General features: G+C 51.4%; 1 pseudogene; it reads right to left on the reverse strand.

The window, feature by feature from the left end:
* Positions 1–622: 622 nt before the first annotated feature.
* On the reverse strand, positions 623–739 carry LOC136661966 (5S ribosomal RNA; annotated as a pseudogene).
* Between the last annotated feature and the right edge of the window lie 5,777 nt (positions 740–6,516).

Consider the following 6,516-nt stretch of genomic DNA (forward strand, 5'->3'; position numbering starts at 1 on the left):
AATAGTGGTACCTAATAGGACTGGTGATGATGCTGATTCCTACAGACTAGTGAAGAAGGTATGGGGACACACTGGGCAATCTATGGGGGGTGGGGGGTCTGTAATAGTAAAAGGGTTAAGAACCCTGAACTAAGCAGTGTGGGTTTAAAATCATGGGTTCAATATCTGTACATTCTAACTACTTTGGCACACATGCATTCCACCTTTTCATCCAACTTCACAAATAATATCTGGTTTCTTTTGCATATGACATACCCTACTGCCTTTCCAAAGACTGGGGCTGGCCTTCTGAGGTGAGGGGAGGTTGTACACAGCCTGCCCAGGCCTCAGAAGGTCTTTGAAATGCACTTCCAGCTTTGGTTGAAAACCAGGGGTGCCTTCAGGACTCCAGAAGGTCTCCAGGAGGCTTTATGAGGTGCAGGGACACTGCAGGCTACCTCCTCGCACCTCAGAAGGTCAGCAAGAGTCTTCAGAAAGACATTTTGTGAAAACCTGGAAGTGCCTCTCCAAAGGCTCTGGCTGTACTCAGAAGACCTCTAGACATGACTTCCAGTCATGCCTGGGAGGTCCTCTGAGGTCCTCCAGTGGTTGGCAACCTTCAGTCTCGAAAGACTATGGTAGAAGCCTACAGCACCCGGTATTCCCAAGCGGTCTCCCGTCCAAGTACTAACCAGGCCTGACCCTGCTTAGCTTCCGAGATCAGATGAGATCAGGCATGTGCAGGGCAACAGTTGCTGCTCCAGTGTGGGCTTGCAATCCATGTTGAGTCAACTCCATGGATCACAACTCCATGGATAAGGAGGACCATCTGGTACATTCAGGCCTGGTTAAGGCATGAGGGTGGAGGGCAAAGGCGAGTCAAGCACTTACAATCCTGTCGGGGGGTGGGACGCTCCCCACCAAACACTCCAGCCGTGCCTTGGCCCCCACTGCAGTCTGCAGGCTTGGTTCCGCGCCGATAATGGGCGGCCCTGAGGAAAAGACAAAAATGACGGATGCAATCAGGTCTGGTCAGATTTCCGCCAGGCTCACTGCAATAGGTTGCTGTGCATGACCTGGTTCCAAGACCCCTCACCATTCACGGCTAGTGCCTTCTCAGCCACTCCAATGCGTGGCACGATGGTTTTGCAGACGGACATGCCGGCATCTTCCTGCGTCACAGCCTTGAGGTGTAGCGCGTTTCCATTGCTCAACACCTGTGGGTACAAGTGAATTCAGATTTATTTACTGAAATTAAGGGATCAGTGCTCTTTTTCCAGCCCAAAAAAGGATACCCGGCCTCAGTTATCTAACCAGGGAACAGAACATCCTAAACTGAAGGCCTGTTTGGACAGAAGGGCTTCACAATTTTTCTGAGGATTCAAAGTGGGTGGGTCTCCTGGTGCCACAACCAAAACTGTGTCCTGTGTGTTCACAGGCTCAGTTCAGGTGGGGAGGAAGGCAGAAAGGGGTGCCCCCCGTTGACCTTGGCAGACAGTCAGAATAAAGCAAAGGTTCTATATCTCTCTTACTACCACCATGGTCTTCCACCTGGCCCACTGTGCTACGAGACAACAGGAGGGGGTAGAGGTTGGTGTTCCCAGATTTGTGTTTGGTAAATTACACACAACTTGGGAACCTGAACTCCTGGTTTAAGTCACTGACCACACTAGATCCCTTCTTGGTCCAGGCTAGGGTGAGAGGTGGACTCCCCGCCCAGGTACAGGTGAAAGAGGCATCAGAACCAACACCTACAGTCAGGGGCTTGGGCTGGGAGATAAGGCGGGCTCCAACTGCAGGAAAAAAGAGGAAAACAGGGGTTAGGGGGGCCCACCGCTCAGTAGTAGAGACCTGCTTTCCATGCAGAAGGTCCCAGGAGTGGATTTTCTTTTTTTTCTTTTAAAGACAGCGCTTGCCTTCTTTGTGAATGGCTTTTTGGTTGACAAGCAGTTCATTAAACATTCTTCTTAAAATCTGCAGTTTTATACACTGTTGTCTTCAATAGTGTGAATGAACGTGTGTTTATGCATGTATTAAATAGTTTGTTTTCAAAAAATTTGTATATAGATACACATCTGCCTGTGCTGCTTCATACAAGTACTTATAAAATTAATTGGGGGGAGCTTTATAGTCAATTAAGGGTCTTGATCCATGTGCATAATATAAAAAAACAAATTAAGCATGCTTTCTTGCTTCAGAAATGGTTATTTTTACTCATATGTAAATTGATGCAAAGGTAATGGATATATTAGTCACCTCGCTCTAATTGGGTGCAAACTCAGCTGTGAATGTGTCAAAAATATGGCACAAATGCCTAATTTTTACCACGATGATGGTCGCAGGTGGGAGGCCTTTGAGGTCTACCTGCTGGAACGGCAAGTGGGGTTACAGGAGAGAAGATCCTGGTGGGGGGAGCCCCACATCTGACCTGCCCACACTCAGTATCTGGCACCAATCTGGCACCAAGGTCACCCTCGTCATCTCCTTGTCCATCCTCCTCTTCCAAAGTGTTCCCACCTATCCCAGGATACACAGACCCAACCTGCCTCCTTCACTTACAATGCACATCTACCAGTGTGCTGCCGACGGCATTCGAGCCCTCGCACGACACGGGCTCCATGAAAAACGATTGATTGACTATCGCCTCATCGCTGTCCCCGTTGGCCTCCGGAATGGGCACACCTCCTTTGGCCCACCTGCGAAGGCATGCACTGGCATCAGACGAGCCCGGCTCATTGTAATCCCCAAAGCTGCCAGTAGAGGGCATCGCAGCAACATCACTATTGCTGTGTGATCTCTGGGAGGTTGGAGTCTGTTGGCCTTTTTACCTGTCGCCTGTCAGCTCCGGGTTGGAGGTGGCCGTGCAGAGAAAGCTCACTTTGCCACCCTCGGCGACTGTTTGCGGCCGCACCGACAGCATGACGACAGGGGGATCTGCAAGAAAGAGGAGCAGAGAGGCTGAAAACTCAAGAAGGGGGACAGAACCCACACCAATGTGCCCATCCCATCCCAGATCTACTCAGGCCTGGCCTATGTATTAGCTCCTACCCCTACATTTGCCTCCACTCTCCCATCCTTGCCCTTGTCTCTCGCTTTACCCCTGGGTAACAGCTGCTGGCCACTATGGGTCTCCTTGAATTTGTACCACCTCTGGAGGTGGCACAAATCCAAGGAGAGCGCAGTGGCTTCAAACTGCTCCGTTCTCCCTGGGAACAGGGAACAGGGGAACAGCCCAACTATCTCTCTCTGCCCGCCCACCCCCACCCACCCCCGGGGCTGCCCACTGCTCACCCACACCCCACCCAGGAATGCCTCTGTCCTGCCTCCTCCCTGACGCCCACTGCCTCCCCCACGCCTACCTTTCACTCTTGCCCACCCAGGCCATCGCAAGACTCAGCAGGGAAGCCGCCACAGAGGCTGGATTCAGCCTCCATGTGTTGGCGCATCTCCTTGTGGCTTCTGGCACGTTAGCGACCCTCCCGGGCCGGCGCAATAAACTTGTGGCCCAAGGCACGGTTAGGATTGTGCCCTTTGTCTCTTTTAGGGGTTTAGCCAACTCTTGCTTCTGAACATCCACGGACCTTCCCAGCCTTCGTCAAGGGCTCTGCTCTGACCATCAGAAAGGAAATGGGAGATCTTTGTGCTCCTAAGACAAGCCCAGGAGCACAGCCAGAGAAAAAGGTGGCAGCAGTGCTGCTTAGCAGTCTGTGAAACAAGAAGAGCCAATCAAGCTCCAAGTGTGCTTTGAAAAATCTGCCGGCTCACCTGGTGAACTACAGGAGGGAGAGAAGGGACGGAAGACTGCCGCTGGGCACAGGTGTCAGCTTCCGTGTGTCATTTGCAGGGATCCAATTGAGATCCAGCAGGGAGCTCCTGGAAAGATGAGGAATGATTTTATTCATTTGAAGAATGGAAGAAGCATATGCTGTTAGAGTTGGAAGGGAACTTGAAGAGCAGGGGCAAGCCAGGGCACAGGCCCCGCAATGGGGCTACTCAAGTCTGCGCTGGCTGAACCGCCACTTTGCAGCCTGACATGGAGGAAAGAATCTTCACCAGTCCCACCCCTCCCTGGGCCTGTCACTCCTGCACCCCGCCCCGGAATGCCTTCCCCCTCCCCAAAAACCTGCACCACCACCTGGGGTCGTGACTTACCTTTGGGTGCACTCTTCGCTCACAACAGGAGAGGCAGCTGAACGCTTTCCACATGCGCTGACTCCGGCGCACTCTCGGCATCACCTGGCAGGACAAAGTTCCAAACAACACAGTCCTGAGAGATGCCTGCATTGGCTCGGTCATGTCGTGAGAATGGATGATGGCCGGATCCCAAAGGATCTCCTCTATGGAGAACTCCTGCAGGGAAAGCGCCCTACAGGTAGACCACAGCTGTGATACAAGGACATCTGCAAGAGGGATCTGAAGGCCTTAGGAGTGGACCTCAACAGGTGGGAAACCCTGGCCTCTGAGCGGCCCGCTTGGAGGCAGGCTGTGCAGCATGGCCTTTCCCAGTTTGAAGAGACGCTTGGCCAACAGACTGAGGCAAAGAGGCAAAGAAGGAAGGCCCACAGCCAGGGAGACAGACCAGGGACAGACTGCACTTGCTCCCGGTGTGGAAGGGATTGTCACTCCCGAATCGTCCTTTTCAGCCACATTAGACGCTGTTCCAGAACCACCATTCAGAGCGCGATACCACAGCCTTTCGAGACTGTAGGTTGCCAACACCCCAGGCATCTCTACTTGGCGCTGAGGTCCAGGGCTCATGGACATTCTTCACTGGGTGATGTAGATGTGCCTTATAGTACATTGGTGACACCCAGTGCCATTGCTCGGAGGGTTTAGGATTGGGCTCTTATTTCAAACCCCTGCTCAGTGCACGGCCACTGATCACCTAACTCAGTAATGGCAACCGACACTGTCTATATTGTTTTGCTTTTTAATTCATTTTTTTCTTTGTTGGTTTGCTTTTTAGAGGCAAGGAAGGCAGGATAGAAATGTTTAAAAGTAAATTTAATAAGAAAACAAATTACCTCCTAACAGTGAGGCAACACAAAGATAAAAACAGCAGATAAAGTGGCAGCACTAAAACCATCTATTCTAACCCAGTTAAGCACCTTGCAAAATAAAAATGGTTATTGCCTGGTACCCAATCAGACAAGGTAGAAACCAGATGAGCTTCCATTGGGAGAGCATTTGACAGGTAGGGCACCACAGCCAAAGAGATCCTCTCAGCAGAAGTAGCCCACCCCACCTCAGCACAGATGGCACCCAAGGTGTTCAGAGAATGACTGCCCAAGGTGACCCTCTTCCATGATCAGACTAGGGAGCGGATGATCTTGCAAAGAATAAGGGAAACAGGAGGGAATTTGGCAGAGGCAGACAGAGAGACAGTGCAAAAGAGAGGCAAAGAAATAAAGAGAAGAAGGAAAAGGGTGAGCAGAGGAGACCAAGGCCAACAATTCCTTGCACGAAATCATTTGTGTCAAAATCTTCCTTGTGCTGCTGAATCAAAGGGTCTTCCCTCTTTTCTTCTGTCTTTTGTTAAGAGAGTATTTAGCTTCAGGGCTCATCTGAAAATTGTATTTTTTAATTAATTAATATGTCAATTTTCACACTCTGCCAGGTGTTTAGATGGGCATTTTTTATTTAGAGTCTCAGGAGTCTGAATTCCAGTCAAGACTTTAGGAGCTAATGAAGTACTTTGTACTGGCAACCTTCAGTCTCGAAAGACTATGGTATCGCGCTCTGAAAGGTGGTTCTGGAACAGCGTCTAGTGTGGCTGAAAAGGCCAATCCGGGAGTGACAATCCCTTCCACACCGGGAGCAAGTGCAGTCTGTCCCTGGTCTGTCTCCCTGGCTATGGGCCTTAGTCTCTTGAAGGGCGACGATGTCCATCTGCAGTCTGCTCAGCTCCATGTCGATGACAGCTGTTTTGCGTGCGTCGTCTATTTCTTGCAGGTCATCAGAGAAGCCAGGTGTCATTGTCCTAACGTTCCAGGTGCCCAGCTTTAGGGCAGTAGTTTTCTGTTTTCTGTTGCATGGTGCAGAGTTGTCGATCCGCTTGTCGGTTTTCACCCTAAACCCCACGCACCCCATGAGGTTAACGGACCGTGGCGAGGCAACACCTTACTGGCTGGGGACTGCCCAGCTTAAGGCGGGCGGTAGCTGCCCAATGAGATGCAATGATCTCTCCCACCGTCGGAAGCAGCCCCTGGCGTCATGCTCTACGCCAATCGAGCAAAGACTTATAACCGGTAAACTGCTGCTTCCCGTGTTGTGCCGACGCCGTATGGCGAAGTTGGAGGGTCCTCTCCAGTGCGCGAAGCCTGGGTAAAGAAGGTATGGGGGATAGGCTGTTACCCATGCAGCAAATCCCCCCTCTCCACGTCGCTGGAATGGTCCAATGGAAAGGCAGAAGCCAATACGGTTGGTTCCAGCGGCGTCGCAGGAGTTGCCAGAACGTGACTGTGTTCAGCCATGAACTGCCTAAGGGACTCCGGCTCCTGATTTTGCCTCGAGGTTGACTCCTGAAGCCTTTTCCAG

This window comes from Tiliqua scincoides, chromosome 10 (genome assembly GCF_035046505.1).
Source record: "Tiliqua scincoides isolate rTilSci1 chromosome 10, rTilSci1.hap2, whole genome shotgun sequence".
Taxonomy (NCBI): Eukaryota; Metazoa; Chordata; class Lepidosauria; order Squamata; family Scincidae; genus Tiliqua; species Tiliqua scincoides.